This window comes from Gossypium hirsutum, chromosome A01 (genome assembly GCF_007990345.1).
Source record: "Gossypium hirsutum isolate 1008001.06 chromosome A01, Gossypium_hirsutum_v2.1, whole genome shotgun sequence".
NCBI lineage: Eukaryota > Viridiplantae > Streptophyta > Magnoliopsida > Malvales > Malvaceae > Gossypium > Gossypium hirsutum.
Window position 1 is genome coordinate 52,317,335 of NC_053424.1, and position 13,463 is coordinate 52,330,797.

A 13,463-nucleotide genomic window follows, 5' to 3' on the forward strand; every position below is an offset into this window, starting at 1 on the left:
GGTCCGGCCAATTAGTACAGTTTATTAGTCAAAGTCTCCCATGTTACAGGGATCGACTACACTGACCTTTACGCATTACGACTTGGATATCTCCCTGCACAGAGCTTCAATACTGATGCCGTTTGTTTCTATAGAAACTACACTTAGAGAGGAATCTATACATATATGGCATGACTCCTAATTATCTCTGGTTAATTTATAATGAATTTCCAAAGTCGGAACAGAGAATCCAGAAACCGTTCTGGCTCTGTCTCACGAGAACCTAAATATCTCTTAACATACTGTCCATATGATCGTTTCGTTACTTTCCTATGAAAATAGATTCATCAAGGTTCGTTTACATAATTTATTCATTATTTAATTCAATCCTACTATTTTTAGTGATTTTCCCAAATCTACATCACTGCTGCTGCCAGCATCTGCCTTTAAGGTAGACTTTACCTATTTCATAGTTTCCATGATTCAACTAGCCCTTTTAGCATAAATAGCACAAATTATGATAGTGATTAACCATTCCATACCAAATGATTATAACATTATGCTCAAACATATATAAGCCATTTTCGCATGGCTATATACATTAACCAAAATATTCTTCCGCCACTAGTCTATTTTATACATGCCATAAGATAATCCAAAACATAGCAGTACCAAACAGTGGATAGTGATAGTGTGACTAGTTGCCGACGATCCCCGAGCCTGTAGCTTCGCAATGAGATCTATAAAACAGAGGAAACAGAGTAAACGGAGTAAGCATTACAATGCTTAGTAAGTTTTAAGCAGTGTCAACAGATAACAATCAAATTATAACGTAGTTGTTCGTATTTTTTATTTCACTCTTCCTTCGGGCATACCATCCCTTTACTGAATATGCACATCTCATCATATACAATAGGCAGATAAACTTTCACATAAAAGTGAGCTCATGTGACATAGATATATCGTATGATTTCACATCACCTCTCACACTGATCCGATGTCACATAATCATAGGAATAGTCTCATAGATTGCTCTCGTATGCATCACATAACTACCTTATGATTTAGTGCAAATCAAGCTCACATATAAACTTGGAGTACATACCTGTTTAACCTTTCGCATTGAATATATTTATAAGCAATTCTTATTACGAAGTCTTACCCGGACATAATCTCCACACGAAGTTATCGGGTCTTACCCGGACAAAATTCCCACACGTAGTCATCGGGTCTTTAGAGCTCGGATATAGTACGAGCACGAAGCTTACGGACATTAATCAGTGATAATATTCTCGCATAAAGCCTGCGGGGTTTTAACCCGGATATAGTACTGACACAAATGCCCTTCGGGACTTATCACATTTATGCACTTTCACATCCATCACGTTGGCCACTCGGCCCCGTCACATATATACACTTTCACATTCATCACATCGGCCATTAGGCCTTATCACATATATACACTTTCACATTCATCACATCGGCCATTAGGCCTTATCACATATATACACTTTCACATTCATCACATCGGCCATTAGGCCTTACTATCATTTCATATTCGAATACTCATAAACTTACAATATCACGATTTAGAATTCAAGTATGGGTTTAATCAATAGCTTATGAGCAACTAAAACAAGTTTATCAAGGTACACAACATAATCTCAAATTCAGCACAAGCTGTTTTTCCTGAGCAATAGTCACTAAATTATTTATAACTGGAGCTACAAAACTCCAAATCACTTTCCGTTAATTTTTCCTGAATATAGACTCGTATATATTCCATCCATAAAATTTCCAGAATTTTAGGTTTGGCCAATCAATACCAGATTTTTCTTAAAGTTTTCCCTGTTTCACTGTTTGACTAATCTGACCACTCTTCACTATGAATCAAATTTATCATTTTACTGAATTCAAAATGTGTTGTATTTGATTTCAATTGAAACTAGACTCATTAATGAGTCTAAGCATATAAATTTTATCTTATAACCATTTTTTTACAATTTATAATGATTTTCTAAAAACAGAACAGAGGATTACAGTGTCATTCTGCGCTGTCTCACACAACTTTAAGTATCTCATTATCGGAAATTCCTTTGCTTACACGGTTTCTTTTATAAGAAACTAGACTCATTAAGCTTTAATTTCATGTCTCATTCAGCCTCTAATTAAAATCCATAAATTTATGGTGATTTTCTAAAGTCACGTTACTGCTGCTGTCCTAAGCAGACTATTTCAAATTACCCTTGAATTCCCAAGCTCAAACACTTAAGAACTTACCATTTGAGCTTAGAACATATCATGGCCACATCATATCTTATTAAATCAACTCATCATGTCCTATTATAATTGAATTTACTCAACGTTTAATCACTTAAAACTTACCTCGGATGTGGTCAAACAATTTCGGCGGCTATTCGATCACTTTTTCCTTTCCCTTGTTGGACGCCTCTCCTTTAGAGTCTTGAGCTTAAACAAATAAATTAACTCATTTAACCGCTTTGCTACATATATTGGTATCCACATTTTAATGATTTTATGACATACGAAACGACATGGTAAAATTTTCATCTTGCTACTTTATGTTCTTAGCTATTCGGCTAATAACCTCATGCAATTACCATACTATCAATAATCTAATCACACATGCATATGCATACTTGGACATTCGGTAATCACCTTTGCTAATTTTAAACTCAACATCACATAAGCTCCCAAGTGCTGGCCGAATGCTTCATTTGTTACCCAACTAACCATTCAACAACCTCAACCTCATTACCACCCTTTTATGCCTAATTATCTAAGTCAAGATAAGATCATCAACATGCCTAACTATAGCCGAATGTGCAACATTAATCTATCATTTCTATCTCATTTAACACTTAACATTTACCACATATTGATTCACCAAACTCTCCATCTATTCATGCTCTCACCCATACCAATACTAACCATATAACTAATTAATCCTAGGGTTAAACACAAGTGCAATATTGAAGCACCATGGCCGAACCTTCATGAAGTTGCTAAGACCCCTCATTTCTACTCCTCACACACTCTCACATCCAAACCTTTTTATTAAACACTCAAGCTCAATCATCTTCATAACTCATCACCACAACATCAAAACACCAACCAAGAAAGACAACACCCATGGCCGAATATCATCTCCATCACATAGCAAGATTTAGACCATGGGCTAGGTAGAACTCAAACTAACAACTAAAACATGCATGCATCTCATGGAACATCATCAAACATACCTTAGTCTAGTTACATGCATGGCCGGATCTCTTCAACCTTTCTTCTTCCTTCCTCCTTCAAATTTTCGGCCAAGGTGTTAAAGGATGAACACCCTTTCTTTTTTTTTTCTTTTCTTTGTCTAGTTACGGCAAATGGAGGGGGGGGGATGGATGAGACAACTTTGTTTTCATCACCCCTCCCTTTTCATTACTTAATTACTAACCCTTTATTTATTCTTTCTAACATAACACACTAAGCCAACATGTTCCCAACATGTTTCCACCCATAGCATGGCCGGCCACTAGCTCAAATTTTGGGTAATTTGACATGCAAACCCATCATTTTCATAACATGCATTAATAGGCCACTTCACATTTGCCTAGCACATTTCTAAATTTTCTCACATAAGTCCTATTTAATAAAATTCACTTACAATTAACAAAATTCAAACATGAAAATTTCACACATGCATATATACATATAATAGACATAAAATATTATATTCAATTATTTCTGCAACTCGGTTTAGCGGTCCCGAAACCACTTCCCGACTAGGGTCAAATTAGGGGTGTCACAAATCGCATAATATGTAAAAGTGGCCTTCTATTTGCTAAAGTGCTATATTGCTATGCTTTTATTATGTAGGGCCTTATGTTGTAATTTGACCATTGAAAATATGCATGGACGATAATGGGCTTATATTATAAGTTTTATCATTAAAACCATTAAGGTTAGTTTTGTAATTAGTTAAAAATGTTATTATAATAAATCATAACATAAAAAGAAAATAAAAACACATGAAAATGCTCATATTTTGACTGAAACTTGAGAAAGAAAAAATGGTTTAAAGCTTTCAAACATTCGTCCATGGTCCAAGCTTGATTCAAGGTTTGTTTTTGCTCGGTTTTTGATAATTTTTACTTTTTTTAGATCGTTGTTTTGAGTACTAGTAAACCCATGCTTGAATTTTTGAATTTGATGATGATTTTTTGTTTTTCCATTGTTGAAAGCTTGATGAATTTTGTGTTTGATGATGAAAAATGAATGTGTTAATAGATTTTCATGTTTAATTAAATGATTTTTGATAAAATGAGTATTAAGGACTAAATTGAGAAATTTGTAAATTGAGGGGTCAAAATATGAAATAAATGAAAGAAATGGGCTATTAGGGACCTTAGTGAAATTCAGCCAAGCATGGGTGTGGTCAAATTTTGAATATTTTTGTGTTTTGTGAAATAGGGACTAAATTGCAAAAAATGTGAAATGTCAAGGGAAAAAGTGTAATTAGCCCATTTATGTGTTTTTGGATAAATTTGATTGAATATGAGATTAAATAAGTTAAATTTTTATTGAATTAGATGAAGAAATGAGGAAATCGAATTTGGATCAGGGAAAGTCGAAAATTGTCGAATAGTCATTCCGGTCTGTTCGTGTTAGTACGAGGTAAGTTCATAAGTAAATAAATGTTGTTAAATTCGATTGTATATGTATTACATGTGCCTAATTGAATTAGAATAAATATATGTGTATATGTTGAAATGACATATTCATGACATAGGATTCTGATATGTGTCATTGTGTAAGACCACGTCTGGGATGTTGGCATCGATTTGAGATTTACATGTAAGACCATGTCTGGGACATTGGCATCGTACATGATTTTGTGTAAGACCCTGTTTGGGACAGTGGGATCGATATTTGATTACATGTAAGACCACGTCTAAGACGTTGGCATTGTACGAGCTTTGAGCTATCCCAGTATCCTTATTGATTCCGAACGGTTCAACGGGCATTCTGAGAAATGAATAACTATGTGAAAGTATATCCGATTCAAGTACATATGTTTTGTTTATGAAATTCAGAAATGAAAGGTGAGTATGTATCTAATGATTGTATGTGAAATACATGACAATGAATGATGAATGTATGTAAATGAATTATGAGTAAGTGAAATAGATGTAATGTATGAGAATGAGATGTGCTTTTGTGCAAGTGAATATGAACAAATAAGCTAGATGAATCAAGCATGTATGAGATTTATATGTTCATTGAGAAGTGAGATAAATGAGGTTACTTAATGTAATCATATGAATTTATGAGTATGATGAATGTATATGTGGTTAACATTTGTTAAATTTGACCTAGTTAAATTGAATTATACATATCATTGAGTTGAATTTATTTGCTTATGGCTTACTAAACTTTTAAAGTTTACTCTGTGTTTTTTTCCTATGTTTATAGAGTTTCAGAGACTTGCTTGGGTTGGAAGTCGTAGGAGACCTCATCACACTATCCAGTTTTTGCTTTGGTAAACAAATGCTTTGAGATTTGGTTATGTTGCATGAATAGTCTAGTTTTGATATATTTGGTTTTGAAATTTGTTTATAACCGAATGGTTATCTATTTGAAGTGTTGAACATATGAAATATTGAATACATATGCCTATGACATGTTTGCTTATAGTTCAGTTTTAAATAAAAATCAAATTGTTAGTTCAATAAGTCATTATAAAATGTGATGTATATGTTGTAGTAAATTCGGCTTCGGAATGTGGTTCATGTGTGTGGTTGAATATAACATGGTTAAATATGTTATTTAGCTTGCGAATTAGGTATGGTATGACTTAACATTTGTGTTCAAAAATGGTTAAATTTGATTTCGTATAATGCACATAGGTTAATGATGTTTAAAATGCTATGATTAGTAATTGTAATTAGAAATGGCTTTTGGCTTTTGGGTGTTATGCGCAAGATATGATAAATTTAAAAGTATATTTGGTTATGTTATAAAGTTATCTAATGTTTTATGTGCAAATGAATATTTAAGCCGTGAGATATGGTCAAACTAATTTAACAAACGCATGTATAATGTTTATTAGATGCTATTTTTGCTATTTAGCTAATGATATGGGTTGAAACAACTTAGTATGCATTTGTACTTAGGTTTATAAAATGGCATGATCGTTAATTTGTTATGAAATAGATGTATGCAAATGGATGTTTTGATATATACTCGGTATATGAAATGAAATATGTTTGATTATGACTTGAGTAATCGAATGTTATGGAAATGATGGTCATATGGTTCGAATTTTGTAATTATGAAATATGTTCAATTTTGTTTTGATATTTGATAGCTTGGTTCAAAATTTTTATATAGGCAAACAGAATTGAAATGGTTAAATATTGAAACATAGTTCATATAAGAGAATGTTTGATAAAACATGAGTTGTGTGGTTGGCTATGTGTTTTAAATATTCGAATTTGATTTTATGAGTAAGAGGTTGGTTTATTAATTTAATTTAGAAAAATTTTATAAAGGAGAATACATTACTGGGTGCATGAAGTGTAAAGAATGTCAGTTCTGAACTATGTTTCGATATGTCTGATAATGCCACTTAATCCTAGTCCGGCGATGGATACGGGTTACGGGTGTTTCATTCGCGTATAACAATAGTTTCCAATCGAGCATAAAGATGGCACCTTATGAAGCTTTGTATGGTCGCAAATGCCGAACTCCATTGTCTTGGACCGAGCTGAGTGAGAAAAAAAATTCACGGGGTTGATTTGATCCGAAATACTGAAGATAAAGTGAAAGTAATTTGCAATAGTTTGAAAGCAGCTTCAGATTGGCAGAAATCGTATGAAAATTTAAAACGTAAAGACATAGAATATCAGGTTGGTGATAAAGCATTTCTGAAAGTATCTCCGTGGAAGAAAATACTTCATCTTGGACACAAAGGCGAGCTGAGTCCACGTGTAACGCCTCAAAAATCTCAAACTTTCTTTTTATGATGGTTTTGATAAAAGGTGTGTGTAACGTCCCGCACCCGAGACCGCTGCCGGAGTCGAACACGAGGTGTTAACGAACTTAATTCATTTATTTACACAGTTCATTTTAAAATTTCCAGACAAGCTGGCTAACTGCGTCACTGTCACCTTAAAAATCATATCTCGAGTTCCAGAACTCAAAAACTGATTTCGTAAATTTTTCCTAAAACTAGACTCATATATCCATCTACAGATTTTTTTCTAGAATTTTTGGTCAGGCCAATTAGTACAGTTTATTAGTTAAAGTCTCCCCTGTTTCAGGGTTCGACTACTCTGACCTTCATGCATTACGACTTAGATATCTCCCTGTACAGGGCTTCAATACATATTCTGTTTGTTTTTAATGAAACTGGACTCAAAACGGAGTCTGTAAATATAAAGAATGACTTCTAATTATTTCTGGTTAATTTATAGTGAATTTCCAAAGTCAGAACAGGGGATCCAGAAATCGCTCTGGCCCTGTTTCACGAAAACTTAAACATCTCATAAACTATGGCTCATATGATCGTTTCGTTACTTTCATATGAAAATAGGTTCATCAAGGTTCAATTAAATAATTTATTCACTATTTAATTTCATTCCTCCTGTTTTTAGAGATTTTTCAAATCCACACCACTGCTGCTGTCAACATCTGTTTTTAAGGTAAACTTTACCTATTTTATGGTTTTCCATGAATCAACTAGAATTTGTCATACAAAGCACCAAAATGATCATGATTAACCATTCCAATGGCTAATCGTTACCAAACATTTCCATACCTCTCAATGAACAACATACAAAACGATTATAATGCTATGCTCAAAGTATATATAAGCCATTTTCGCATGGCTATCCAAATTTATACAAAACCAAAGGGTACATGACCAACAACAAAAAGGGTAGTCCTATACATGCCATTTTCAGAGTTCAACTAAAAGAGTACCAAAAGGGCTTTGATAGTGTGGGCGACTTCGACTTTGACACTCCCGAGTCTGATAGCTGACGAACCAAAATCTATAAAACAGAGATTTAAAGAACGGAATAAGCATTTAATGCTTAGTAAGTTTTGAGCAATGAAATTAGGCACAATTGAAGTATAGCATTCATATGACTAAACGGATAATTCATATACACATATTCTCAAAATCATTCCTACTTCACATTTCCAACCCTTATATTCATACATAAGGGATCAACTTAACCAAAGGCCGGAAGCTTATTAATCGACTGAGCGAATAATATTTAAAAGGAATCAACTATTCCAATGCATATACAAAACATACCTCATCATTGGGATTTTACGAGCGTATTAATTGAAATTATTACAGCAAGATCGCTCATTCCCCAACCAAGTACCTTCGGGATTTAGCCGGACATAGCTACTCGCTCAAATGCCTTCGGGACTTAGCCCGGTTATAGTAACTCGCACAAATGCCTTCGGGACTTAGCCCGGATATAGTAACTCGCACAAATGCCTTCGGGACTTAGCCCGGATATAGTAACTCGCACAAATGCCTTTGGGACTTAGCCCGGATATAGTAAATCGCACAAATGCCTTCGGGGCTTAGCCCGGAATTAGTCACTAGCAAAAATGCCGTCGGGGCTTAGCCCGGTTATCATCCGAATATCCATGCACATATCAATAATTCGTGACACATCTATATTTCATTTTCACAACTAGTATTCAAACACAAGTCACTTATCAAGCATTATCAATTTCGGCTAAATAGCTACATACAAAGAGCATGATTTTGATTTGCTTTATAACATGATCTCTATACACATTCGGCTACCCGTCATAGGTATAAACTAATCACCTCAATATATAATTCAAGTAGAATCATTATATCACCGTATATTTCTCATACCTATATGTCATGACCTAATCGAATCATAATCTAAGTTCCATTACTCGAAAACTTACCTCAGATGTTGTCGAACGATTTCGGCGGCTATTCAATCACTTTTTCCTTTCCCTTATCCAACTTTGGTCCTCTAAGCTCTTGAGCTAATTCAAACAAATTTAACTTATTAAAGTCTCATTATGCTAGCTTATGGCCGAATATGACAAGGAGTTTGATAGGTCATATGGCCACCTTTAGCTCAAATACAAAATGGTCATACGCATTTTTAATCACATTGAGCAATTTAATACAATTAATCTAACATTTCCTCATGTGCACCTTTATGACCGAATACACACATCATTAACCTAATATCAATTAACTAAGCACTTTAACAAATTCTCCTTGAGCCGATTATCTAAGTCAAGATAGATTCATCATTATGCTTGCCTATAACCGAATACATGCAACACCAATCTATCTATTCATTCATGTGTGCATCTTATTTAAGCATGTATATCTACAACCGAATTCATCATATAAATATCTATGAATTCACTCAAACAATCTCAATACCACACATGGTGCTCAAACCATTTTTTTCAAATTCAAAACTCGGCTAGTACACATATATGCACTAGCAATCAAACACTAACATTTGCACTTCACCTTACTACCATTTATCTCTTCTATTTACTACCATGGCCGAATGTTATAACCCAAGCCTCACATATTGTTTCCCCAAGGCCCTTCAATGACCACATTCGGCACCTCTTAGGAACAACCCAATTTCAACCTTCAAGAAGGAAGAAAAAATATATGTACTAAGAGCTTCAAACTACTTGGCCGAATATCAAACCTCCAATCAATCAAAATTTAATCCATGAAATGAATAGAACTTGAACTAACCACCTTCTTTATACATAAATTTCCAAGAATTTCAAGATACTTACCTCTTCCTAATCCTCATCCAAACCGAACATGAAGCAAGAGAACTCCTTTCTTCTTCCTTTGTGTAACACCCCTATCCCGTATCCGTCGCCGGAATAGGTAAAGGGGCATTACCGGACTTGAAACTCATATCAGAACAGTAAATTTTTTTTTTCATTTTCTTGAAGTAAAGATCATTCAATTGGATAATTGCTAGACACAACCAGGGATAAAATTTAAAAAAAAACTTATAAAAGTAAACATTCATAAGATGTCATATTCGTATAGCTTATATACATTAACCAAAATCCTCCCACTACTAGTCTATTCTATACATGCCATAAGATAATCCAAAACATAGCAGTACCAAACAGTGGATAGTGATAGTGTGACTAGTTGCTGACGATCCCCGAGCCTGTAGCTTCCAAATGAGATCTATAAAATAGAGGAAACAAAGTAAACGGAGTAAGCATTACAATGCTTAGTAAGTTTAAAACAGTGTCAACAGATAACAATCAAATTATAACGTAGTTGTTCGTATTTTTATTTCACTCTTCCTTCGAGCATACCATCCCTTTACCGAATATGCACGTCTCATCCTATATAATAGGCAGATAAATTCTCACTTGATAGTGATCTCTTATAAACATGGGTACATTACATATTCTCACCTAACTTTCCACATTGACCAAATGCACAATAATCACAGAACAGTCTTATTGCTTTACTCACATGTACGTCACATAACGACCTTGTGGTTTAGTCCAAATTAAGCTTAAATATAATCTCAAAATACATACCTGACCAACTTAACGCATTGAACGTATTTATTACATATTGTTACTGTGAAGTCATATAATCTTATGCTTTACTCAAATCTTCAGCGAAACCTTTAGCTCGAATAGTCCCCACTCGTAGTTAGCGGGTCTCACCCGGACAAAATCTCCACACGTAGTCATCGGGTCTTACCCGGACATAATCTCCACACGTAGTCATCGGGTCTTACCCGGAATATATTTCCAAGTTTCATGTACATTTAATCACATGTTACAACATTCACATCGACTGTCATATTTGTAATTCACTTGCCTCATCAAATATCTAATAATACACACCTTTCACATTTGGTCATTCGGCCACAATATACACACATCTCCTACATATTTCACACTAGCCATTCGGCTTTACCACATATACATATCTCATACATATTTCACACTAGCCATTCGGCTTTACCACATATACATATCTCATACATATTTCACACTAGCCATTCGACTTTACCACATATACATATCTCATACATATTTCACACTAGCCATTCGGCTTTACCACATATACATATCTTATACATATTTCACACTAGCCATTCGGCTTTACCACATATACATATCTCATTTATATTTCACCTTAGCCATACGGCTTTACCACATATATATATTTGTCTTGTACATCAATTCCAGCAATAGCTTATAAGCAACTCAAATAGTTTCATCAATGTTTACAACAAAATCACATATTCACTACAAGCTGTTTTTCCTGAGCAATAGTCACTAAATTATTTATAACTGGAGCTACAAAACTCAAAATCAATTTCCGTTAATTTTACCTGAATATAGACTCATATATCTTCCACCCATAAAATTTTCAGAATTTTAGGTTTGGCCAATCAATACCAGATTTTTCTTAAAGTTTCCCCTGTTTCACTATTTGACTAATCTGACCAGTCTTAACTATGAATCAAATTACTCATTGTACAGAATTCAAAATATGTTCTATTTGATTTCATTTGAAACTAGACTCATTAAGGAGTCTAAGCATATAAATTTTATCTTGTAACCATTTTTGTACAAATTATAGTTATTTTCTAAAAATAGGACAAGGGATTTCGGAGTCATTCTGACACTGTCTCACACAACTTTAAATATCTCTTTATAGGAAATTTCTTTGCTTACACGGTCTCTTTTATAAGAAACTAGACTAATTAAGCTTTGATTACATATTTTATTCAGCCTATAATTCCACACCAAAAATTTATAGTGATTTTCTAAAATCACGTTACGGCTGCTGTCCTAAGCAAATTATTACAATTTGCTCTTAAATTTCCAAGTCCAAACACTTATGAACTTACCATTTGAGTTTAAGACATATCATGGCCACATCATATCTTATTAAATCAACTCATTATGTCCTATTATGATTCAATTTACTCAACGTTTAATCACTTCAAACTTACCTCGAAAGTGGTCGACGACTAGATATCCACGGCTATTCGTTTACTTTCTCTTTTCCCCTATCCGACTTTGATCCTCTTTGCTCTTAAGCTTAAGTAAAACAATAGATTTGCTTAAGTACTTAACTAATATTATTCACTTAACAATCACATTTGACAATCACATATCATTTAATCTACATCTAAAACAATAGATTTCAATATGTATCATATTTAATAAAACATGCCATGATTCGATTTCATGCTTATTTAATTTATATCTAATTCACATTCTAAATAAAAGTTTATCAAGCTTCCATCTTCATTTAACTATGTACCATTTAGAACTATCAATACTTTACACCCTTTAAGAAATTATAATCAATTGCCAAATGCATCTTTGACAATTTAAACCACACAACTCAAATTCTTACAATTTAAGCTTAGAAATTTCTATTCATGTAAATTTTAGCAACATGGAGTCCATTAAACACTCCAAAATTCCATTTGAACAACAATTGTTCAACCTTCTAGCATAATTTCAATCTGGACAGCAAGCATTATTTAACATTCAGGCTGTTTTATTAGACCATCCGAATAGCTTAATTAACACCAATTTATAGCCCCTTGAACAATGAATTAAACCCATTCGATTAGCAACAAAAACTAATATTTAACAACCATTGTTTTCTTTTTATTTCAAACATGCAGCAGACCAATTCCTCCACATATTACAGCACATTCAAATCAGCATTTACATGCTGGAACAATTTGTTTTCAAGCTGGAGTTTCCAGCAGTCATTTATGCATTTAATTGTCACATTGTTACGTCACTACTAACAACTGAAACTTAGTAAGAATAACATAATATTTTAGCTATTAGACTCAATTTATCAACCCCTAATCGGCATGAAAATAGAACCATTAATTTGTTCAGATTTTGGACAGCATAACGAAGGCACAAAATTGGACAGTAGTAATTTTTACAACTAATCAAAGAGCTTTTCTTTTCTACAACCCGCATCCATGCCTTCCAACCACAATCCATCATCATTTTTCTTTACAACAAAGTTAATGATAGAGGGGAGCTTAGAAAACTTACCAACTTAGGATACAACTCTTAAACAAGCTAAATCCTTAGTTTCCTTCAACATGCAAACTGTCTCCATTTTTCTTTTTGTTGCAGCCCTCTTCCTCCTCTTCGATTGATTACCGAGTTACTTGAAATTTCAGCTACCTAACTAGCTAAAATCATAGTTTTTCCTCCTTCTAGCCATCTTCTAAGCCAAAAATTAAAGCAACCAAACTTTCTTCTTCCTCCCTCAAGTCACAGCAATGGAGGAGCAACCTAGCTAATTTTTTTTTGTTTCTCCCCTACTAACCATTATTATTTTATTACCCATGTTCTTTATTTTATTATTTCTAACATAAAACACTAACATAAAA